The 27,032-nt window shown below is 36.0% G+C and overlaps 1 protein-coding gene across 1 annotated transcript in view; it reads left to right on the top strand.

Annotated features, from left to right (window-relative positions):
- The window catches only part of LOC150082462 (piezo-type mechanosensitive ion channel component-like), an 861,219-nt gene that overhangs the window by 541,213 nt on the left and 292,974 nt on the right, over window positions 1-27,032 (top strand).

Raw genomic sequence — 27,032 nt, 5'->3', positions numbered from 1 at the left:
ATAAACTTGAGAAATCTGGTTATGATTGCTATACAAAGTAATTGTAAAATAACTTTCAGTGTTTTAGGCTATATCAGCTAAAATACTTATGGGAATATTCTGAAATTGTTCTATATTAAGCATGTATTTGAAGTGGCCAATGCAATGTTAGATAGTCCTTTGTATTTCTGTTCTTTTTCTCCTCTGCTGCTACAAAAACTTCAACAGGTACATGAAAATTCTCTCCATAGTGCAACTTATAGCCTCAAATTTCTTTATCGGATTGCATCCATGGAACATGGTGGATATTATTGGCATGTTGATATAAAGTGCAGCTTTAGCATTTTGCTAAATCATCATGGTGCACCTGTCAGTGTCGTTGCTGATAAGTGATCGTTTTGTCCTTTGCAGATGTTAATGAATATTCTTCCGGTATCTGGTGGCACAGACTCGAATATGTAAATCTAGTGTTGAATATCTGGAGTACATGCCTAATGTAAAAATATCCAAAAATGTAAACTCTTTCCAAGAAATACTTTATCTTAAACCCTGAAAGCTATTTCATAATTGTATATCTTTATGTTCATATATATATATATATGGCTTCAATGAGCTTCTTCATCTTTTACACAGCATAATATGCTGCTATTAATGTTTGTTTTCTGTGATTAAAGTTCTCTGGTAACAGCAGTCCCATAGATATGGAAGGGGCATAATTCAAAAGAGCATTGTGCATACTCACTGATTCGTTTTTGGACACGTTGATTATTGTTGTGTTATTTTATCCCTTTGTTAAAAATTTGTTTATTGTTATTTTTTAGGGAATCATTCAAATTAATCAGTTTTATTCATTTATTGTCTGATTCTGATGATCAAATAAGTCAATCTTTTTGTGTTGTAAAAGTTAAGTTTATGTGAATATGTTGAAATGTGGTAAGGTAGTTAAGTGTTATTCATTAGTTAGCAAATCTTAATACTTTTAGAATGAAAACTTTACAGAATTATTGTTAGAAAATTGTTAATGAGTAATGATTGCTGAAACTTGCTCCATAAATATACGATAAATAACTTATTTTAATGTGATGGAACTAATGATTTCTGTGGCTGCTCATATTCTCTTTTCATTATTTTTGTTTTTGTCTTGCTTTAGTATATATCATGAATAATGTTACTGTCCTGAACAAGGAAAATGTTGGAAGTGATCACAGAATGATAAGATGCACACTTGATATAGATGTAAGAAAATAAGGGAAAAAACTGACTTGAGTAAATAATACGAAGGTCTTTGAAGATAACAGAAGAGGAGAAAAGGCAGTATGTACTGGAACTTAAGAACAAGTTTGAGCTTCTGCAGGCTGTTCAGGACCAAGATGTGGACGAGGAATAGGTCAAGGAAAAAATTAGTCAAGGAACACTTGTCATGATGAACCAAAGACGATAAATGAAGAGCAAGAAAAACACTAACAAGGAGAAAATTAAGTATACTGAGTTATGCAAAGCCATTAGAAAGAGACTCAGAGAGGACATAAGAAGATTTAACACAGGAAAAGTAAAACAAGCATTAAATGTAAACAAAGGACTTAAATCAGCAGCCATGAGCAGTAATACAGAAAGACAAATAATACTGAAACTGAAGAATAGCAATGGTGTACTTATAAATAGCAGAGAAGGCATAATTCAAATAGCAGAAGACTACAATAGAGAGTTATACAAGGAATGAGGGAATGATGCCGGAGGTAGGGAAGATGGATCGCAAATTATTAACACATACAACATACCTGATATTCTTCCTGATGAGGTAGAACATGCGTTGAAGAAAATAAAGAATCAGAAAGCCCCAGGGGAAGATGAAGTTACTGTAGGGTTGTTAAAATTGAATGGAAGAGACATAGCACAAAAACTGGCAAGACTCTTCACAAGAAAAGGACATTCTGATCAAAACAAAATAACTAAAATGGTCTTGGGCAGGACACATAGCTAGAAGTCATGATGACAGATGGACTAAGAGAATAACAGAATGATACCTAAGAGGAGCTAGAAGAAAACCTGGAAGTTAACGACGGAGATGAACAGATGAAATTCACGAGTTTGTGGGTAGTAAATGGATGGCCATTGCACAAAACAGAAGGAACTGGAAAGTTGCTGGAGAGGTCTTCATCCTGCAGTGGATTGAAAATGGCTGATGATGATGATTAGTATAAAAAAAATAAAAATAAAATATAGTATTTTTTTCTGTATTATTAAGGCTACCATAATTTTTGAATGAATTTATTAAAAAGAATTTTTCACTCTACTTTGTTGACTGCAGATGCTATGTCCATTATGTGTATATTGTAGAGTATTTTTAAGTGCATGTTGGCTTGTTTTAAATGTTTTTTTTTTTTAACCTTAAAATATGGACTATTGAAAGTTGGGGGGTGGGGGGGGACCACATTTAAAACTAAAATTTTAGACTTTGCTGTTTTGTGAAATTAATGAAAATTACAGGACACAAATCAAACTGCATGGGAATGCTGCTTCAGCAAATATCATCATACATATTACTGAATATCCAAACATGCTTACAGCTCATTTCATTGTTTTGATCATTCACAGTTATCACTTGAGTTTTTGAGATGTATAATTTTTCACACAAAATTGAGTGCATTATGCACTAAATTTTGTATGAAATATTACTCTCTCTCTCTCTCTCTCTCTCTCTCTCTCTCTCTCTCTCCCCCCCATTTGTTCAATTCTCCTTTAAATTTATTCCAATTACCCATTTCCACATCAGATGGAAATTTTTTTTGACAGTCAATTACTTTCTGGCTGAAAGCAAATTTTCTTATATTTGCCTATAGCCATCATTTTCTAATTTAAATTTTACGTATTAAGAATCTTCAGGTAAAGGAAATACTAGGTGGCAGTTGTAGTAGGATTTTATGTGCTTCAGTAACTTGAGACAATATTTATGGCTTAAGTTGCATAGACCGACACCCCCTCCCCCCCCAGAATACAGAAGATGAAGAAGAGACTAATAGTAGATCAGCTAACCATCATGAGCATTGCTGATTTCTTATACAGTAAGGATAAAGGTCAGCCTTGTATGCCTTGAAGAGCAAAGTGAGGAGATCCCACATAGGCAGTTGGGATCTCCTCACTTTGGGATCAAAATGGGATCAGCCAAGGGATTCTACATTGAGAAAATCACTGCTGCTGTCAGCTTGAAAGTTTCACACCAGTGGGAACTAGTCCTAGTCATGTACCTAAAAGGTCTCATAATCAAAGAGGAAGGCTAAAATTGTCAGAAAAATAGGTTTAATGTCAGGGTGAGGGCATTGGTCTTTGGATGTGAGGAGTATTCACCTGATAAGGCTTGCTGTCTCCAAGTATCCCACTGTGGGATGAGGAGATTCTAGAGTCAGCAAGTTTGCTGTAATGTTATGGAAAGTGTGTCTATCCATTCAGGACTGATGTATGTACGTATGCATGCTGGATGTGTCTGTTAGCAGCTATTCTCCTCTCTCTGTGTTTTTTTTTTTTTTTTTTTTTTTGGAAAGGCATTCACATGACTGGAGAAGGTAGTGAAGTGTTCTTGGTTTCATCTCACTTTTGCTGTAAGAGCAGTTTCACTTCTGTGGATGGCAGCATATGTTGGACATTTGTGTAGGATATGTACCCAGTCTTCGTCAGGCCCGCACAGGGAGGAAACTGAGGTGCCAAGGATAGTGTGCTTTGCATTAAATGAATGTCTTGATGTGAGACCTTCATCATTTCGACCTCACTATTATGTGAATCTTTGTGAAGCCAATGGAATATTCTTTCTGATGTGGAAAGCCAGACCATGATAAATCACCTCCAGATACAAAGGCATTTAACTCTTAAGAACCTGCAACATAGTGGTGGAGATGGTTTTCAGGTTAAGCGAAAGAGAGAGTGAAACAGTTTGTCCTGAAAATAAAATAACAATCCGGGTGATTATTTTATTTTCCCTCCTGTACCACACCTCATAAGTGGCTGTAGGAATGAAGATAGGCTTGTTGTATACACTTGTACATAAAGTTTTGTTCTTTTGGTTTCAGGACCTAGTTGTGTCTAGTAAGGGACACCAGCATTACAAAGAATTTTTTGATTTTTTTTCGTGGATACGAATCCTGCTTGGTGAAATGTAGATTCTCTTCCAGCAGTATCCCTAGAAATTTGTGTTGTCGCATATATAAAAAGTGGTCTAATAATTTGACAGGTGGGTGATGCCTATCAAGATTGATTTGAAGTAGCATCATTTTGTTCTTTTCCATTGAAATTGAATCTTGAATCTTATATGCTTGTGGTCAGAACATCATTTAATCAGGTCTCCTCCTGTACCACACCCTATAAGTGGCTGTAGGAATGAAGAGAGAGACTTTGTCTACACTTGTACATAAAGTCTTGATCCTTCAGTTTCAGGTTTCAGTCATGCTTAGTAATGGACACCGACATTGCAAAGGTTTTTTTTTTTTTTTTTGTGGATATAAACCCTGCTTGGTGAAATGTAGATTCTCTTCCAGCAGTACCCTTTGAAATTTCTGTGATGTGGCATATGTAAACGATTGGTCTAATAATTTATGAGAGGCGGGTGATGCCTATCAAGATTGCTTTGAAGTAGCATCATTTTATTATTTTCCCTTGAAATTGAATCTTGTATCTTATATGCTTGTGATCAGAACACCAGTTAATCAGGTCTTGTAGTGTCATATTTAGTTCCAAAGTTTTCACTGGAATTGCCTTGCACCACAAGAACAAGGTCATTGGGATGGGATAAGCTGTGGAGGTGGAATCAGGAAAGGAGCGATGCAACCATTCATCAATAGCAATATTCCAACAGATAAGCCCTAAAATTGAGTCCTAAGGGTCCCTGTTGGAAAGTTGTCTGGTGATCTGTTTATCTATTTTAAACATTGATGTTTCTGTTCCTAAAATAATCTTTGATGATGAGTAGCTAGAACTAAAATGTTTTAACTTTCCCACCAAAGAATGTCATAAGCTCCTTGAAGAAGACTATGAACACAGCAAAGACATATTTTGTGTACAGATTCCTCAGCTGTTGTAGGTTACTTTCAGTAGAGTATACTCCATCCTCTTCCAGGTGTGAACCCAAATTGGTTCTCAGTCATTGTTCTGTGTTTCAAAACAGTTTGTTTTTTCACTGGAATTGGTATACTGTCATTACGGAATCCAGGTTTGAATGAATATTGTTACCTTTACTCTTCACTGAGAAAGCCAGTCACATTCACATTAAAATAGTAACATTCACTATCATGGTCTTTGGTTCCCTCCATGTTATGGAGGGAACCAAAGACCATGGTAGTGAATGTTACTATTTGGTTCCCTCCATGTTATGGAGGGAACCAAATATATACCAAATAGATTTTGGTATATATACAAAAATAAAATAAATAATAATAAATAAATACCAAATACAGTAAACCCTCGATTTAACAGACCCCAATATAACAGATTTTGGATTTAACGGACCGGACAAATAATAATATAGTAATGTACGTATTAATCATGACCATATTATTTTAGGTTATACAAAACTTCAGTGTTATTATTAATAAAAAATTAATAATAATTACCTATTTCCATTGTTGTTTTGATAATTACCTACTTTTATTTTAATAATCAAATTCAGGAAATTGTAGTTGGGAAATTGTTTTTTATTCTTTCTGAAAACGTGTTCAAATAGCTGTTTTCCCAGATTACAGCTATTTGAACATATTTTCTCCGAGTCACGTTCAGCCTGCACACTTGCAAGCTGAACGTGAGTCGGGACACTAAACTGCAGGTGTACCGACTCGCTTTCTTTTTTCTGTCTCAGTCTGCCTCAAATTATTGAGTGGTCAGATTGTATACAGAATATTTCTGTGATTTTTGAATTGTTACTTTATTTATTAAATAATTTTGCAATCCTTACAATTTAAAATTGCAGTTAAAAGAAAGCGTGTGAACTTAAATGTGGCACAGAAATTAGAGCTAATTGGGAAATTAGAACAAGGCATCTCAGGAGCACGTGTTTGTGAAATTCACGGCATAAAAAAAACAAACTGTTTCTGATATCTGTAAATCAAAGGCCAAATTGAAACATAATTTTATATTGTACAGTACTGTATATTGTCCCCCCCAGACACGATACGAGGGAGTATATGATGAGAGCCTTGTCGATCAATTCTGCCCTGGAGAGATTGTGCAAGGCTCAAGGGGTAGAACTTTTCTCAGCCTGGTCTGTGCTTGTTAACAGAAGAAACTGCTTCTACAGGGATGGGATACACTTAAATAGAAAGGGGTGCAAGAATATTTGCTGGTGCTATTGAGGCAGAGTTAGGTGGGTCAGAAAACTGTTAGCTTGGGAGGGGATACATGGACTAATAGATTAACAGTAGTCGTTGGCAGAGGTAAAAGTGATTCTTGCGCTACTTCTATTGAAATGCAATTGAGCAGCTGCCTGGAAAGCAAGACAATGAGAATTTCCACGACTGCTGGGAGTCATAGTGGAACAAGTAAATATATGGGATGTGTTAGGGTAACTAAGAGTAGAAACAGGTGCATGTATACTTGCATGTAGACCAATGCTAGGAGTATAGTTAATAAATTCGATGAGCTTGAAGTGCTAGTCAAGACATCAAAGGCAGATATTGTTGAGATATCAGAGACATGGTCTCACACAGACATAAGCAGTGCAGAACTGGAATTTGGGAAGTACAATGTGTAAAGAAAGGATGGGCAGGAAGGGAGGAGGTTAGTTAAGAAATGCGTAAAATCTAAAGAAGTGCATGCAATTGATGTATGTGGACAATGCAATGTTGAGTCTGTTTGGTGTGACATAAGCACTGGGAAAGGAAGAATGAGAATAGTTGTGTGTTATAGGCCTAATGAATCTGTTGAGTATAATGAGCAATTGTGCAGAGAAATAGAGTAGCACAGTAAGTTAGAGTATCTTTTAATGGGGAATTTGAATTTCCTAGATATTGACTGGAATTTGTGGGTTGGTCGCTCACACACTAGCAAGGCTTTTGTGGATTTATTGGATGATTGTTTTCTACAGCAGCATGTTCGGGAGGCAACTAGAGGGAGTAATACTCTTGATCTGATTATCAGTAGTGATTCTTCATGCATCAAGAATCTGCAGATAAAGGAACCACTAGGTGGCAGTGATCTCAGTGTGCTGAAGTGGGATTTACTCAGAGGTAACTACCATCAAGGGTAAAGGGAAGTGTTTTTGCCTTCGTAAAGGTGACTACGGTGGTCTGAGACAGTATTTAAATTCTATACGGTGGAACCAACTGATGATGTTACCAACACATGAGGAGTTATTAAGGTTTGAAAATGGCACAAGGTAATCAAATTGTAACAGGATACTTAATGATTTTGTAATAATTGTGAGCAAAGTGGAGGAGAAATTGTTGAAGTTAAACATAAGAAAGGCACCTGGTGTGGATGGGATCTATCCAGTTACATTAAAGCAACTAAGCGGCCAAGCAACTAAGCAAACCCTTAGCCATAATTATGAGAGCATGCTTGAACTCAGGGGAAGTTCCCACAGACTGGAGATGTGCAAATGTATCCCCAATTCACAAAGGGGATCGAAGGGTGACACGAGTAATTACAGACCAGTTAGTTTAACTTCTGTTCCAGGTAAAATAATGGAATCATGGGTTAAAGATGCATTGCAGGATCATCTAGACAAGACTGCAGCAATAATTCAGACATAGCATGGGTTTGTTAAGGGAAAGTCTTGTCTGACAAATTTGATAGGATATTATGATGTGGTTACAAAGGAACTGGATGCAAAAATGATTTTGATATCATATATTTGGATTTCAGGAATGCTTTTGACACTGTTGTGCATGGAAGACTATTGTACAAATTGGAGCAGAATAGTATTAAGGGTAAGTTGCTACAATCAATAAAAGGATGGTTGAGTGGGAGAAGACAGAGGATGGTAATCAATGGGTGCTGCTCTTCGTGGACCAATGTTATTAGTGGAGACCCACAGGGTTCGGTGTTGGGTCCTCTGTTGTTTTGTATATTTATCAATGATATTGATGAAGGTATATCAGGCTTAGTGTCGATGTTTGCAGATGATACAAAGGTTGGCAGGGTTGTTAATGACAGTAATGGCAGTGTGCTACTGCAATAGGATTGCCAAAACCCCATGCCCTGGGAGCCTGTCTGCATTGCTCAGAAAACTTTATATCTGACAGCACAATTACTGCCAGGTCTTTTTCATTTTCTACCACCTTAAGTTTAATACCACACAGTTGGTACATTTCTCTGGGGTTACTTTTACCCATATGCAGTACTTTGCATTTGTCAAGGTTAAACTTCAGTTGCCACTTCTTAGCCGATCTGCCCAAATTATCTAGATCTCAATCAGATTACCACCTGCGTGGTAATCTGATTGAGGTGTATAAGGCTTTGAATGGGTTGAGCACGCTGAATTCTGATGGGATCGTTCCACTTGTTCAGATTACGAACATAAGGTGGAAGTGATTCTTGCACTGCTTCTATTGAAATGAGCAGAAGTCTGAAAAACAGGATGCAGGATATTTCAGAGACTGCTGGTAGTCATTACGGTACAAGTAAACACATGGGTTGTGTTAGGGTAGCTAAGAATAGAAACAGGTGCATGTATACCTGCGTGTACACCAAATCTAGGAGTTTGGTAAATAAATTTGATGAATTTGAGGTATTGCTCAAAACATCAAAGGCAGATATTGTTGGGATATCAGAGACGTGGTGTCACACAGATATAAGTAATGCGGAACTGGAATTTGGGGAATACAATGTGTATAGAAAGGATAGACAGGACAGGAGGGGAGGAGGGGTTATGCTATTAATTAAGAAACACATAAAGTCCAAGGAAGTGAAGCCAGTCGAAATCGATGGACAGGGCAGCGTCGAGTCAGTTTGGTGTGACATAAGCATAGGGAAATCAAAATTGAGAGTAGGAGTGTGCTATAGGCCTAATGACTCTGATGAGTATAATAAGATATTGTACAGGGAAATAGAGTGGGCCAGTAAATCAGAGAGTCTTATAATGGGGGACTTTAATTTCCCAGATATTGACTGGAATTTGTGGGTTGGTCACTCGCACACTAGCAAGGCTTTTGTGGATTTATTGGATGATTGTTTTCTACATCAGCATGTTCGTGAGGCAACAAGAGGGAGCAATACTCTTGATCTGATTATCAGTAGTGATTCCTCATGCATTAAGAACCTGCAGATAAATGAACCACTAGGTGGCAGTGATCACAGTGTGTTGAAGTGGGATTTACTCAAGGAGGTAACTACCATCAGAGGTAAAGGGAAGGGTTTTTGTTTTCGTAAAGGCGACTATGATGGTCTGAGACAGTATTTAAATTCTATACAGTGGGACCAACTGATGATGTTACCAACAGCAAACTCAAAATGGGAAGCATTCAAGGAACTAATCTTGGAGGCTACCAGGCTTTACATACCAACTAAGAAATATTGTTCAAGGTTTAGGCCTAAATGGTTGTCAGATGAACTAATGAGACATGTGGCAGAGAAGAAAAATGCATGGGATACATACAAATTAATGGGTGACATGGAAGCCTATGATAGATATAAGTTGGTCTGTAACCAAGTCACAAAGGAGATTAGGCAGGCAAAGGCAGACTATGAAAAATCCTTGGCAAAGGATGCAAAGAAAAACAGAAAAGAGTTCTTTACATACTTGAACTCGAAAAGGAAAGGGATGAATCAGATTGGTCCACTGGATATTGATGGTTCAACAGTTGAGGATCCTGCTCAGGTGGCTAACAATCTAAACGAGTATTTTGCATCTACATTCACGCATGAGGAGTTATTCAGGAAGGAGAATGATGTAGGTAAAGTAAGCATTGGCAGTGAGCTGGATGATTTTGTAATAACTGAGAGGAAAGTGGAGGAGAGATTGTTGGGGATAAACATAAAAAAGGCACCTGGGGTGGATGGGATCTATCCAGTTATATTAAAGGAGGCAGCAAAGGAAGTAAGCAAACCCTTAGTCATAATTATGAGAGCTTCCTTGGACTCAGGGGAGGTACCTATGGACTGGAGATGTGCAAATGTGACCCCAATTCACAAAGGAGGTTCAAAGGCTGACACAAGTAATTATAGACCTGTTAGTTTAACTTCTGTTCCAGGTAAATTAATGGAGGCACTGGTTAAAGAAGCACTGCAGGATCATCTAGACAAGAATTCAGTTATAGCTCAGACGCAGCATGGTTTTGTTAAGGGCAGGTCTTGCCTGACCAATTTGATTGGATACTATGATGTAGTCACAAAAGAACTGGATGCGGGGAATAACTTTGATATTATATATTTGGATCTTAGAAAGGCTTTTGATACTGTTGCACATGGAAGACTGCTGCACAAATTGGAGCAGTGTGTCATTGGAGGCAAATTGCTGCTATGGATAAGGGGATGGTTGAGTGGCAGAAGACAGAGAGTGGTAATCAATGGACACTGCTCAACGTGGACTAATGTTATTAGTGGAGTTCCTCAAGGTTCAGTGTTGGGTCCGTTGTTGTTTTCGGTGTTTATGAATGATATTGATGATGGGATATCAAGTTTAATGTCCAAGTTTGCAGATGATACAAAGGTTGGCAGGGTCGTTAAGGACAATACTGACGCTATGCTGCTGCAACAGGATCTGGACAGGTTGAACAGATGGGCTGAGAGGTGGCAAATGAGGTTTAACATCGACAAATGTAAAGTGCTGCATATGGGAAACAGTAACCCCAGAGCAACGTATCAACTCTGCGGTACTACACTGACAGTGGTGGAGAATGAAAAGGACCTGGGGGTAATTGTGCAGGCAGATATGAAGTTCTCTGAGCAGTGCAGACGAGCTGCAAGAGTAGCTCATGGTGTCTTGTCAATGATATACAGGAATTTTTCTAGCAGGGATAAGGAGGTGATTATTCCCTTGTATAAGGCAATGGTAAGGCCACATCTTGAGTACTGTATACAGGTCTGGAGGCCTCATTTCAAGAAGGATGTAGAGCTGCTGGAACGGGTACAGAGAAGGGCAACAAGATTAGTAAATGGAACAAAGGGTTGCTCTTACGAAGAAAGGCTTAAGTTTTGCAAATTACAGAGTCTGGAGACTAGGCACCGGCGAGGTGATCTGATAGAGGTGTATAAGGCTTTGAATGGTTTGAGCATGCTCAATGCCAATGGGATTCTTCATCTTTCTCAGAATAATCACCTCAGAGGGCATAAATTCAAATTGAGGAAGGACGGATGTCGGATAGATGTGCGGAAATTTGCCTTTGGCCAGCGGGTGGTTGGTTGGTGGAACCGACTTCCATCACTTGTTGTTGAAGTTGATAGCCTAAACAAATTTAAAGCTCAACTGGACAGGTATTTCGAACGAACGGAGGGGTGAAATGGGAGTGGGTTTTTTTTTTTTTTTTTTTTGGCTGATGCTGAATAAGCTTGCTTTCTTGCATCATATGCCTCTGCTAATGCTAATAAGGGGGCATAAATTCAAATTAAGAAAAGACAAATGTAGAATAGATGTGCGGAAATTTGCCTTTAGGTAGCGGGTGGTTAATTGCTGGAACAAACTTCCATCTGTCGTTGTGGAAGTTGATAGGTTAAATAAATTTAAGGAGGAACTGGACAAGCATTTGGAGGGAATGGTGTGTTTTTTTTTTTTTTGCCTGATGCTACATAAGCTCATACACTTGCCACTACTACTATTACTACTAGTGCAATCAAAGAATTTAACTTGGACGCTACTAGGCTTTTCATACCAACGTAGAAATATTGTTCAAGATTTAGGCCTAAATGGATGTCAGATGAACTAATTAGACATGTGACAGAGAAGAAAAGTGCATGGAATACATATAAATTAACATTTGACACAGAAGCCTGTGATAGATATAAACATGGTCTGTAACCATGTTACAAAGAAAGTTAGGCAGATGAAGGCAGATTACGAGAAATCTTTGGCAAAGGATGCAAAGTAAAACAGCAAAGAGTTTTTTTATGTAAACTCTAGAAGGAAGGGGATGAATCAGATTGATCCACTTGATATTGATGGTTCAACTGTTGATGATCCTGCTCAGGTAGCTAACAAACTAAATGCATACATTCACACATGGGGAGTTATGCATGGAGAGGAATGCCAGAGTTGTATTCAACTCTGGCAGTAAGCTAGATAATCTTGTAATAACTGAGAGTAAAGGGGAGGAGAAATTGTAGAAGATAAACCCAACAAAGGCACCTGGGGTAAATGGAATCTATCCAGCTAAATTAAAGGAGATGGCAAAGGAAGTAAGCAAACCCTTAACCATAATTATGAGAGCTTCCCTGAACATTTGCACATCTCCAGTCCATGGGTACCTCCTCTGGGAGGTACCCATGGACTGGAGATGTGCAAATGTGACCCCAATCCATAAAGGAGGATCAAAGGGAGACACAGGTAATTACAGACCTGCTAGTTTAACTTTTGTTCCAGGGAAATTAATGAGGCACTGCCTAAAGAAGCATTGCAGAATCATCTAGACAGGACTTCAGTTACAGCTTGGACACTGCATGCTTTTATTAAAGGGAAGTCTTGTCTGACTAATTTGATTGGATACTATGATGTAGGCACAAAGAAACTGGATGTAAAGAATAACTTTGATATCATATATTTGGATCTTAGAAACGCCTTTGATACTGTAAAGAGGGAGATTAAACTGCAGATAACAGAAGCCACTTCTGATTCAAATTAATTTTGCCTGTTCAAACTAGAGTTTGAACAGGCAGAGAATAGAAAACTTGCTTCTTGCTCTAAGGGTAACTGAGCATTCTGGTCTCTTGCCAAAGCTATTGGCTGCAACTTTTGCCCATCTCTGCTCCCAGTTCTGTTGTCACTTTGGCCAAGGATAAAGCTGACCTGCTAGCATCCTATTTTTATTCCAACTCACTTATTAATGATCTTGGTAAAACCCCTCCCAGCATTCGCAACACGCTCCGTTCAATGCCTCCTGTGGTCTTCCATCAAAGGGATGTCAGAAGCATTTTGACGAATCTTGATGCTATGAAAGCTCCAGGTGCTGATGGTATTTCTGCAATTGTTCTCAAAACATGCAGCCCTGAATACTCCTGTTCTTTGCCACTTTTTTCACTTTCTTATTCCAAAGGTGTTTTTCCTTCTGCTTGGTAATTTGCTCATATCCAGCCATTTCCTAAAAAGGGTGAAAAATCCCTCCCATCCGGTTATCATCCCATTTCAATTACTTCTACTCTTTCTAAAGTAATGGAGAAATTAGTTAACCGTGAACTCTTAAACTACCTAGAAACCTGTCTGATCAACGATCGCCAGTATGGATTCCGTCAGTGTCAATCCACTTACCCATTTATGGACTAATTCAATGGAAAAGTTCAGTGAAGCACAAGCAGTTGCTCTTGACATCTCAAAGGCTTTCAATCGTGTTTGGCATAAAGGTGTTCTAAACAAGCTTCCATCTTATGATTTGCCAACTATTTTTGTAATTGGTTATCCAGTTTTTGCTCTGATCGCTCACTGAGGTGATGGTAGATGACTCTCTGTCTTCTAACTTCTCCACTAATGCTGGTGTCCCCCAAGGTTCAGTTCTTTTCCTCTTGTATATTAATGACCTTCTTCCATTGACTAGAGATCCTGTCCATAGTTTTGCCGATGATAGCACATTGCATTCCACTTTCTATTTTGAGAAACCCTGTTCTGGTCAATCAGCTTCAACTTCTTGAAAATCTGCTACCAATTCCTTAAATGCCGACCTCCAGGTAATTCTCCAGTAGGGCGAACACAGCGTAGTTGATTTCAATCCTTCTAAAACTCAGTCTTGTCTTATATCTCACAAAATGATTCTTCTGCTGCTATGCTTATCTTTGGTGGCACTCCAATTTCTAAGCAAAATGATATATCTCTATCTCTTTTGGGGATTACCCTGACTTCTAATCTCTCTTGGATACAAGCACATTACAAATATTGCTTCCTCTGCATTTAAAAAACTTGGTTTTCTCTTTTGCTCTCAGCGTTACTTTCCTTCCAAACAGCTGTTCACTCTGTACAAATCGCAAATCTGCCCTACCATGGAATGTTGTTCCCACATCTGGGGTGGTGCTCTCTCTCAGGCTTCTTGATTCCATTCAGAAGGGGGCAGATAGGTTAATTAATGATTCATCTATAACAGAGTCTCACTACTTGCTGTCTCATAGACATACTGTTTCTGCTGCATGGCTCTTCTACAGTTTCTTCCATGGGCACTGTTCTTCTGAATTGGCTTCTATAATTCCCACTCTCTCTTTAAAAACAGTCCGAACACGTGCCGCCACCAGCCAACATCCATTTACTGTCCAACTTCAAACTTACAGAACCAAATTTTCATCTTCCTCGTTTATTCATTCAACTGCCGTTATCTAGAACAACCTTCCTTCATATATATTTCCTGAAAATTAGTCTACAGAAGTAATGTCAAGAAATATCTTCTTTCATTTTCTCAACCTCCAACCCAAGTACTAAGTACTATCGGTTCCAATACCTCTAGTGTTTGGGGTTTACATTAAAAAGTAACAAAAAAAAAAAAACAACAACAACAACAACATGGGAAACTGCTGCACAAATTGGAGCAATGTGGCATTGGAAGCAAATTGCTGCTGTGGATAAAGGGATGGTTGAGTGGGAGAAAACAGAGTGGTAATCAATGGATCCTGCTCTTCGTGGACTTATGTTATTAGTGGAGTCCTTCAAGGTTCAAGTTATTAGTGGAGTCCTTCAGTGTTGGGTCTATTATTGTTTTCTGTATTTATAAATGATATTGATGATAATATATCAGGCTTAATGTCCAAGTTTGCTGACGATACGAAGGTTGGCAGGGTTGTTAATGACACTAATGATAGTACACTGCTGCAACAGGATCTAGAAGTTGAGCAGATGGGCTGAGAGGTGGCACATGAAGTTTAACATTGACAAATGTAAAGTAGTCTCTATGGGAAGCAGTAATCCCAGAGTAATGTATCAACTCTGTGGTACCATGCTGACAGTGGTAGAGAATGAAAAGGACCAAACTGGGGGTAATTGTGCAGGCAGTTATGAAGTTTTCTGAGCAGTTCAAACGGTCTTCAAGAGTAGCTCATGATGTCTTGTCAGTATACAGGAATTTTTTCTAGCAGGGATTAGGAGGCAATTATCCCCTTTGTATAAGGTAATGGTCAGGCCACACCTTGAGTACTGTACTTGAGTCTGGAGGTCTCATTTCAAGAAGGATGTAGAGCTGTTGGAATGAGTACAGAGAAGGGCACAACAAGATTAGTGAATGGAACAAAGCGTTGCTCTTAGAAGAAAGGCTTAAGTTTTGCAAATTACTGTGTCTGGAATCTAGGCACCTGCAAGGTGATCTGATTGAGGCGTATAAAGCCTTGAATGGCTTGAGCATGCTCAACGTGGATGGGATTCTTCCTCTTGCTCAGAATAATCACATGAGAGGGCATAAATTCAAATTGAGGAAAGATGGTTGTAGGATAAATGTGTAGGAGTTTGCCTTTAGCCAGTGGGTGGTTGATGGATGGAACAAACTTTCATCTGTGGTTGTAGAAGTTGATAGCTTAAATAGATTCAAGGCAGAACTTGACAAACATTCAGAGCGAGTGGATGGGTGAAATAAGGGTGTTTTTTTTTTTTTTTTTGTTTTTTGCGCATGCTATATAAGGTTGCCTTCTTGCATCATGTGCCTTTTGCTAATGCTATTAAAGCTTTTTTTTTTACCTTAAGCACAATAAAAAAAAATCCCCCCCCCCATTAAGTTCGATTTGATAGACTTTCAGCATTTATAGACACTCCTTCTCCTCTATTAGTCCGTTAAATTGAGGCTTTACTGTAGTAAGTAAATAATAATGATAGTATAATCAGTCTGATTATGTTCATGGTTTCATCACAAAAACTATATGTGCCTGAGAAAATTTCTCTGTGTGTGTGTGGATGATCTTTTCAACAAAATTTAAAATATATTGTGCTTATGTCCAATTTCAGTCTATTTAAATTGGACATTGGACTTAAGGAAAATGAGATCAGTTAAGCAAAATGGAAAGGAGCAGCTTTTACAGTTCTTACCTTTGATTAGAGAGTGCTTCCAGTATTGGCAAGATCAATAGTTTGAAATTGGATTAAGTATTTTATGATTATTTTTTTTTTCTCACATCTCTTGTACAAAAAATTTTAAATCTTTTGAAAATTATGAGGATAAATATGGTATTAAAGAGATATATGAGCATCTCATTAAAGAGATATATGAGCATCTCAGAAACTGGTGTATTTGTTTCTTATAAATAATTTCCTAATTTTAGTCTCTAAATATGGTTTGTGTTATGATTTAGAATTATTTTAATCTAAATATAATACTGATAAATTAGAATTCTTTAACTGATAACCTTAACTTTAACCTTGCCCCTCTTCATTGTTAAAATCTGTAATTCTGAAATATTTCATTTTTATGTCAAAATTAAATTAAAAAATTGTATTTAGTTAAAGTATTCTAAATTTTTTTCTCTGAATTAACTTGATGAAACAATATCTAATAAAAATGGTAAAAATCTGCTAAAATTCAAGTAGTATCATTTTTTTTTAAATGAAAACCTTAACACAAGCTGATGACTGTGTTAGCCAAAACTGTTGCCAACAAGTTTTCATTTTATGTTGTAATTATTGGAGTGTTTCATTCCTTTAATCTTCAGAAACCTTTTATGCACAATTTTGCACTTAGTATTTTCTCTCTCTCTCTGCACAGTTTCTGCAAGCATTAGCTGTTGTGTTGTGATGTATAAGCACTTTTTTTCCTTTTTTTTTTCTTTTAAGCTCTTCATAATTTGTCATGTTGTACTGCTTGAATGATGTAATTGTTGTGTATTGTAAGGTGGCGTGTATGTGTTAAACCTATTTCTAAAATTGATACTTCCTAAATCTGTACTAAACTAGTCATCTAAACAAGAAAACAAAATTTGGACTTCAACTTAATGCTAGCCTTTAATTGTTCTCTTTACATTCCTATCTCATTAACATTTTTCTATGAGGGATAAAAGGAAATGAAAATGCATTACTTGTATCGTGTTATTAGTTTGAACTTGTTAACCCAGATTTGAATTGATACTGTTTCTAATTATTGCTCTTTCTAAACCCTAAACTAATTACTGTGTTATCCTCTTTTGGTATAGTTATGTGCACGCACTTGCATAGTCTCTACACATTAAAAGAATTAAGTCTCTGAAGATTTAATGGAAAATTAGCGAACTCTTGATGATAGGATTATTAAATTTATTAGTTTTTTTTAAATGCTATAATCAACTGAACTGTATTGATGATTTGGTCATTGTAGAAATTAAAAGTAAATTATGGTTAGATAAATTTTGCTGTGAATTGAGATAGAGGAATGCTTATGAGTAATATTCTGAACAATAGTTTATATTCTCTCTCTCTCTCTCTCATACGTTGATGTTATTAGCATATTATAATGTGCTAACAACATATTGTATTATGTTATTAGTTTGAATTCCCTCTCTTTAGGCCACCAGACTTTTTTTAATACATATATCATTTATACAGGGATTTTCAGTTGAAAGTCACTGGAGTCTTCTTGCTTATTTTTAGGTTTCGGCTATTTGACATCTGGCGTGAAATTTTTGAATTTGACGTTAAAATTGAACTAACTATTACCATTTAGATTTTACAATTTTTAATTATTCGTAATTAAAATTAAAATTATGCCTAATTAACTATTTTTTTTCTCATTGGGAGAGTTGTTCCCCATTCTTGGTTTAGTTTGAAAACATCATTGGAATATTTCTGAAATTAAGGTAAATCAATGCCTGTATGTGACGTCTGCTCTTGGTACCTGCATTTAGTTGTTGCAGTGGCAGTTATGTTATGTTTCCTCATGCTTACAACCACTTTTTTTATTTGAGGGGAAAAAAAAAAGTCAGTTTACTTTTGTTTCGGAAGTACACCAATGACATTTTTGGACTAAACTGTGGACAAGGAACAGTCCTCTTATTTTGAGAAGTAAAAGTAGGTGATTTAGGTATAATTTTAATTGAGAAATTGTAAAATGTAAATGGTAATACTTTAATTCAATTTTAATCAGTTAAAAACTCAAATATGATAAAAAGAAAGTTCAGACAACAAATAAACTAAACATAAAAATATGTGAGGTGGACTGTAATGTTTTTTAATTGAAACACCCTGTATATAAAACTGATTTCCATAAAGTATGGTTGAAAAATATTTCAGTTTGTGACAATCTAATCCCAGTAATATCAATGTGATGAAAGCAGTGACTGCTTTCATCACATTGATGGCCAAATCTTTGCCAAATTGTACCTGCTGTCCATGTGGAATATTCACTGTTCTCTTAAATTGCAATCTCTTGGTGAATGTTGCCTTCAGTTTGATGATGATGCAAAGCTTATTCTTGACCACACACACGCACAAACACACACATGTGCACACACACACACACACACACACATGCACACACACGCACACTGTGCTGCCACTTTATTAGGTACACCTAACTAATAGCATGTTGAGCCTCCTTTAGCCTTCAAACAGCCTGAATTCATCTAGGCATGGATTGAGCAAGATGCTGAAAACATTGTGCAGAAATGGAGTACTATGCAGACATGAGTGTGTCACACAGTTCCTTGAGATTCGACGGAGGTGTAGGCCTGCAGCAAACAGCCCTTTCCAGCTCATCCCAAAGATGTTTAACAGGATTGAGATCCTAGGGACCGAGCTGGCCACTGCAGCAAAGAAAAGTCATTGTCACGTTCCTGGAACCATTCCATAGTGATTTGAGCTTTGTGCACCAGCGCATTATCCTGCTGGAAGTAACCATCTGACTGAGGATAAACTGTCAACATTAACGGATTCACTGGTCAGCAACGATGTTTTGGTATGATGTGACGTTCAGATATTAATCTATGGGTATCAATGTACCCAACGTGTGTCAAGAAAACATTCCCCACACCATAATACTACCCCCCCCACCACCTTGCACAGTAATCGTCAGTCATGATTGGTCCATGGATTCATGTTGTTTTCGCCAAATTCTGAGCCTTCCATCAACATGATGCACCAGGAACTTGTATTCGTCAGACCAAGCAACTGTGTTTTCCAATCCTTGATAGTCCAGTGCTGGTGTTGCTGTGCCCACAGTCGGTGTGCTCTCTTGTTCTTCATTGATAACAAAGGTATGCGATGTGGTCATTGGCTGTTGTAGCCCATTCTCGACAAAATGCGGCTAGTGGTCCATTGCGATATTTTGTTCTGTGCGGCAAGGTTGTATTCTGACATGATGTGCGACATTGTGGCCAGTCTGTTTGCTTGCAAAATTCTAGCCATCCTCCTCTGACCTCCCTTATCAGCAAGAAATTTTCTTCCACAGGAGGTGCTATTGAGAGGATGTTTTCTGTTTGTTGAAACTGTGGTGCATGAAAAGTTCAGGAGAACTGCCGTTTCAGAGATGCTTTGTCCAGCCCCGTTCGAAGTCCGTTAGATTACTCCTTTTGCTCCCATTCTTGCTACGGTTTGTACGCTTAACTGATACTAGAAAGGTTGTTCTGCTGCATTTATATCCACAGCTGTGGTCATGTGACTTGCAATGTTGTGGGACTAGCCGTTTGTGTGCACAGCAGGGTTGTGGGACTAACCGTTTGTGTACACAGCAGGGGTCTACCTAATAAAGTGGCAGCACAGTGTGTGTGTGTGTGTGTATGTATATATATATATATGTATATATATATATATGTATGTATATATATATATATGTATATATATATATATGTATATATATATATATGTATATATATATATATGTATATATATATATATGTATATATATATATATGTATATATATATATATGTATATATATATATATGTATATATATATATATGTATATATATATATATGTATATATATATATATGTATATATATATATATGTATATATATATATATGTATATATATATATATGTATATATATATATATGTATATATATATATATGTATATATATATATATGTATATATATGTATATGTATATATATGTATATGTATATATATGTATATGTATATATGTGTATATATATATATGTGTATATATATATATGTATATATATATATGTGTATATATATATATGTGTATATATATATATGTGTATATATATATATGTATATATATATATATGTATATATATATATATGTATATATGTATATATGTATATATATATAGATTCCTAATTCAAATCAAAAGGGACTATGTCCCTTTTGATTTGAATTAGGAATCCCAATAAGTCCTATTATTATAATTAATCCCAATAAGTTCTATTATTATAATAATCTTAAATTATAGGAGAAAACCTCAGTCCTTTTTAGTAGGACTGGTAATCACTCAATCACGAATGATTATAATATAAACTTGCCCCCCTGTGCATAGTCATAAATAAATCAAATTAAAAGAGCCATTAATTAAAATAATCATGCCTTCAACTCTCATATCGTGTCAAGGGAATCGGAAAGAATTACAGAAAGACTGCAGCAACCAACCTCCAAAAAACCAACCGACATCACATGCCACCATGAGAATTGAAAAACAATAGTCGCAAAAATCTAAAAACAATGAAACAAATAAATATCCATTAATTCACACATAAATCAAACTTTAAAACCATTTTTTTAACTTCTTTTAAGCGACCACCTTATTTGGTTCGTTACCGTGTTCACAAGAAGTACAAAAGTGATTCACAAATGATATCCCCCTGTTTTATATAAAATAAACAACACCTGACACGAGATTATTTATATAGACCAATGTATGAATTACTATTCATGTGCGCGTAAGCATCCAGGAGTCTAAAATATTATAAGGTCTGCGTATATTAATAGAGTCAACATTTAATCTCATTTCTAATGCTGTATCCTAAGGATCCACCATATATCGCTACATTCCTTATCCATTTCATCAAATTCACTTTTGGTGTATACTGTAGATTCGATAGGATTAAACAAAAATCTTCTTCACACTTGCTACATACTATATATATATATATATGAAGTTATGTAGAAGCATATGAGGAATAGAAAAACAATATCAGAACAGATTAATGCCATCACATTATTGATTAAACATTAGATCAGGCTGTATATAACCTTAATTTTTTGTAAATATAATACCAACTATTTGTATAGTTGGTACTCACATTTATTATTCTTGATTCACTTCCATTATTTTTATTATTAATTTTCACTGCTATCTGTCAGGCTAGCAGTTATTCTGCCAGTTTTCTGCTAAATTTAATGTATATTAAAGTAATTAAACTAAATTGATAATAATAACATACAGTGAAACTTCCCTTTAACGGACAGCCATGGGGAACGAAAATCTGTCCGTTAGAGAGAAGTGTCCGCTAACAAGAAATCTGAGGGAGAAAAAGAAAGAAAAATTGTTAAACGTTTAATGTAAAATTAAATTAAAATATATACAGATTTTGAACAATATTTTTGTAAATAATATACAATTACATACACAAGAGATAAAGAAAAATCGTTAAACGTTTAACGTAAAATTAAATTAAATTATATTATATACAGATTTTGCACATTATTTTTGTAAATAATATACATACAATTGTGCTATGCATATTATGACTTTATCTTAAGAAAAATACATACAGTAATCACTTATTTTCTTCTGCACCTTCTTCCGGCTGATAATTTTGTTTTCAACATTTGTTTGGAGTGAAGAAACCATCGAAAGTCCTTCAGTATCTTCTTCATCAGCGGCGAAAAACATTTTTGAACGATTGATTTGTATGAGCGCTTCTATTTTCATTGGTGGTTCGTCGTTAATATGTTCTTCGACAGAATGACCTCCTTCCATTTCTTCATCCTCATGAGGAACTTCTTGAAAAATATCGATGATAATGTCGTTGATATCAAGAGCACCATCTTCTGTAGTGAGGTTAGTCTATATCTTTGTAACCAGGGTCACTTGTAGCGGAAGTATCGTATATTATCAATAGATGTTGAAGTTCTTGTTCTTCTTGGTGCTCCACATTGCTGTTCATGACTTCAATTTTTGCGTTTGAGAAGCCAGACTTTACAAAACAGTTCACGACAGTTTGTTTTCTAATTGCGTTTACTGAAGAGGAAATCCATTGAATCAGCATCTAGGATGCTGAGTTTCTTTGCAAGGTCACTCGCATATGTTACATTGTTCATGTTTGCAATGAGATGTCTTAAAACACGTTTTCTGTAGTGAAGTTTAAAATTTTTTATTATCCCTTGATCCAAGGGCTGACACTCTGGAGATATGTTTGGTGGCAGAAAAACGATTTGAATGTTGGACAATTCAATGTGCGGGTGAGATGCAGCATTATCCATGAAAAGAATAATTTTTCTGTTTTGACGAATCATGTTTTGGTTAAAGTGACTTATCCATTCGCCCATGATATCTCGTGCCATCCACGCTTTTTTATTAGACTTTCAGTCAACATTCAAAAGATTCAACTTTACGCCCTTGAAACAACGAGGATTTTGTGGTTTTCATATAAGAAGAGGTTGTTCAAAGTCTCCCAGCATATTTATACACAATAATACAGTCAAGCGTTCCTTAGAAATTTTTCTGCCCTGGCACTTTCGTTTATTACACTCATTGCCTGTCCGTGTCCGCTACAGAGAATGTCCGCTAGACAGAAGCTGAAACACGTTAAAACCAATAGAGGAGAGTTGGGGAATTTGAGGTGTCCGTTAGGAGACGTTTCACTGTATTCGCAGTAAATTCACAGTATATTTGAACGTATAAAAACTGGCAAACAGAAACAGATAGTTTCAGCTAATTATTAATGGGATATATTGAGTGGAGCTAGCCCTAGTTAATGTTCCATTCAATGTATCCATATATCTATAATTAGCTACATCATCATTTTAATTTTTACTATTTTATTTTATTTTTTATTATATTCTGTGTTTATTTATAGGGTACAACAAAGAAGTCCAACTTAGGCCGTTTGACCTAATGGGCATAGTTTTCACCCCTAATACTTATATTCTAAATTCTCCAATTTATCAAGTTTGTATTATATTTACGAAAAATTAAGGACACACGAGAGAGAGAGAGAGAGAGAGAGAGAGGAGAGAGAGAGAGAGAGAGAGCCCCTTGGGTCAGTTCAAGAACAAATGTCATATCCTAGTTCATCAGTTTTGCCATAATTATCAGGCTAAGTTGCCCAGCTTATATAAATAGGTAGATTGTTTTCATTTGGGTTGTGGTGAGGGGCATATCAGTCAATTCATTATTGGTATAGTCCTTTGTTGCCAGGTGACCAACATGTGGGATGTTTCCTGATTTAAGGAAGAGGGTTAGTTTACTGTTACTGCTGGGGCTATTTTTGCATTATTATTCATGGCCTGGTGCAGGGTTGTTCTGCACATTTCAAAAACAGATTGCAAATATTCTGCTAATACCTTGTAGTAGTCTTCTGTAATGAACAGATTTTCATAATCCCCGGGTAGAGGACATGCTATTTTACTGTTGAATATGTTTCTCAGGTTATCATACAGTGGCAATCATAGAACACTTGGGTCCAATCCTGATTGGTACTACAGGAGCAGTAGAGTCTTTGGCTATGCCAAGACTAAATAATTTAGCCTTGAAAGAATTGTAGCTTGCAAAGCAAAAGGTAGTGAACATTCCTGGAGAGAGCCAAGTTCATGATGAAAGTTTTTTTTTTTTTTTTTTTAGGAGCATTAGCAACTAAGGCCATATAGCTCTGGGATATGCAGTGATCATTACCTGACCCTTCTGCATCCTCCATATTTGGTGGTGACGGGCTCGAACCCCGGTCTAATCAAGAAGCGTGTGCTACGCACTGCTGCTCCTTCCCACCTGACTACGGAGGCGCCTCATGATGAAAGTTGTATGGGTTTCTGAAAACCCTTACACGATCTTAGTAAAAATCAGTGCACTACTGATATCCTCCTCCCCCACCAGAGGAAAAGAATTCTGAATGACCAATAAATTCATAACATGCATGCATGCATTAAAAATCAAATGCTGGCTAAGTGCATAACTCTCCCTGGTAGGAAAAGTGAATTACAGCATCTCTCTGTCTTTTGTCATAAATCATAATTTTGTCAAAATATTATCTAAACTGCTTTAGCTTGTAACTCACCTTAGTAGATACAGAATTTATGTGAACTGCATTATAAAGGGTACTGGCACATTTCTCATTTGTGTTAATGCTTATCTTAATTGTCTCCTGGGCTTTCCCCCCATGTGCAACTAGTTCTCAGCTGAGGGTATCTTTAACCTGTTCAAAGTTAGCATATTAGTCATATTATACAACTCAAAATCAACACAACTCAATAACTCAGGACAGTAAAGACAGGAACAACCTTTACCCTAGCTATTATTGGGTATTGGAATAGCCTCATTTCACTACTCCTATATTGTACAGTGCACTGGCACAACCTCATTTCACTACTCCCATATTATACAGTGCCATTAGATGCTGTCATGACGTATAGGTGCACTGCTTGCATATAAATGCTGTTGCATTTTATTCAGGAAAACACATGATACGCACCCACACATGATACGCACACATCCTCAACTGTGCCCACCTCCTCTGAAAATGTGTGATCCTTAAATTTGTTCAAACTGTTCACTTCTACAACACAAGGTGGAGGTTTGCTCTAGCAATCATTTACTCTCTGGCTGAAAACAAAATTTTGCATATCTATCCTGCACCCATCAATTTGCAATTCAAATTTATGTCTACTTATGTATGTAGCCTAAGAAAGAGTAAGGATTCCATCACCATTTAGTTATACGTTTTAAAGCTTTAAACCACTTCAATTCAGTCTCTTTACATGTGCCTACTTTCTAGATATATACTGCATCTTCAGAACTAAATCTCTCTTGGTAAGCTTACTCTTTTGTGCCCTTGACTAGTTTTGTTTATTTTTCTCTGCACCCATTCCAGCAGATCCACATCTTTCTTAAAAAAATCATGATTTTTGGTTCATGCTTTGTGAAAACCTAGTTAAAGAGTGGATGTAGCTGTCATGCTTTATTTTGGACACAGATAAGAGCCCAGAAAAACAAGAGGTCTAACCTGGTGGTGGGGGCAATATAGGGAAATTATTCTGTGGAAAAAAAAAATAAATAAATTATCTGTGCTGTTTGTCCTAGTTAGGGGTCAGTGACATGAATGGAATACTTGTTGCTCCTCCATGTTGATATGCCCAGTGCCAGATTTTTTTCAGTTCGGCTGGCCAGGCCTGATACTCTTGGTTTTATTTTGGTGTTTCCTTCTCCCAACATCAATGCAAATGTTTATCGTATTTAGTAGTTATAGGCTTGAAACCCGGTCCACTCAAAGAGTGTGTGCCACTGCACTCTCGCCCCTGACCCCTTGACTATGTGGTAGCCTCAGAAAATTATTCTGTATTAGAGATAATACAGAAACCAACTTAGAAGAACATGCTTTTGGAATAATTTTTTGGAGGTAAACCTAATTTCCCACAGATCCATCCTTGTGGGTTACTCTAAGGAAAAGTATTTAAAAAAAAAAAAAAAAACGTTGCACCATCAATGAGCTAAATTGATGGCAATTCAAGAGAACATGTGCTATTATGAACATTTGCTAATATGGAGCAATGTAAACTTTAGACACTGAGTACAACTTCCACCATATGATGTCATTTGGATCAAGTTGCCATGGCCTGAAATATTTTTTAACTAAATTTTAAGGAAATGCAGTCATGAATAAAGGATATATTAGAAAAACTGTATAACTTTTGTGGTATCTGGCATATCGTTGGTTAGTGATATTATAATATCATTATGAATTAAGTTAAGTTTTCTACTGTTTTTTAATGTGTACAGGACTTTAATATGTGTGCATTAATAAAAATCAAAAAGTCTTTTGTCTGTGGTGAATTTTACAAACTATTGTTTACATTGGATATTTTATAAAAGAATAAATTAAGTTGATATCAGAAACATTGATAAATAATGCCATCAGCATGGCAATGCTGCTGGCATTATTTATTTTATTTTTTTAATTCTTATTCTAATTTATTTTTATTATAAAAGATTCAGTTTCCAACTATTTCAAACGTTATTCAAATATATGTATAATTATATATATATATATATATATATATGAAATTTAGTGATAATTGTTTATTCACAGCTTTACATAAATTTTTATCTTTTTTTTCACCATAGACAAAGAGTTTTGATTTGATTAAGTGAAATATAAAAATGCTAATAAATATTTACTAATAATGATATTAAATTGTTCAATAAATGATATTTCACTATATAAATGAAACATATAATGAAAGCATATAAATATAAATGAAGTATATAAAGAAAGCAGTTGATGAAGTTTGTTGATAGGTATATAAATAGAACTTTGTATTCTTCATTCTTATATAATTATTTATTTAAGTTGCTATTGTTTGGATTATTATTTTATTTTTTTAAGAGCAGAACTGTTTAGACATTCTCCATTAATAACAAAATGAAGATGTCATTAATGATTCAGTAAAAATACAAGTTTGTTTCTCTGAATGTAGCTTGCCATTAGAAATGGTTGAACAAGTATATTATTCATATACATACATGCATATATTAAATTTATTGAAGTAACTTCCTATTTGCTATTAGCCTTGGAATTGTGGCATACTAGAAAGTGCCATTTGTATGTAGAAAGAAAATTTCATTTAATGTTTTCACATCATATAGTCAATGATTATAGGGCTGACCAATTTAATATATTGAAATTTGTAAGTAGGTAACTTCTTCGTTAGTATTACCAATGGTAGTGGCAAATGATGCAAGAAAGCAAGCTTATAAAGAAAGTATCAGACAAAAAAAAAAAAAAAAAAAAACCTCCTCACATCACCTGTTCATTCCCCTCGAATTAGCATTAGTAGAGCCATATGATACAAGAACACAAACTTATACAGCATCAGCCAAAACAC

This window comes from Mastigoproctus giganteus, chromosome 7, assembly GCF_048544385.1.
Source record: "Mastigoproctus giganteus isolate SK-2022 chromosome 7, ASM4854438v1, whole genome shotgun sequence".
Lineage (NCBI taxonomy): Eukaryota > Metazoa > Arthropoda > Arachnida > Uropygi > Thelyphonidae > Mastigoproctus > Mastigoproctus giganteus.
This window is presented reverse-complemented; position numbering and strand designations above follow the sequence as displayed.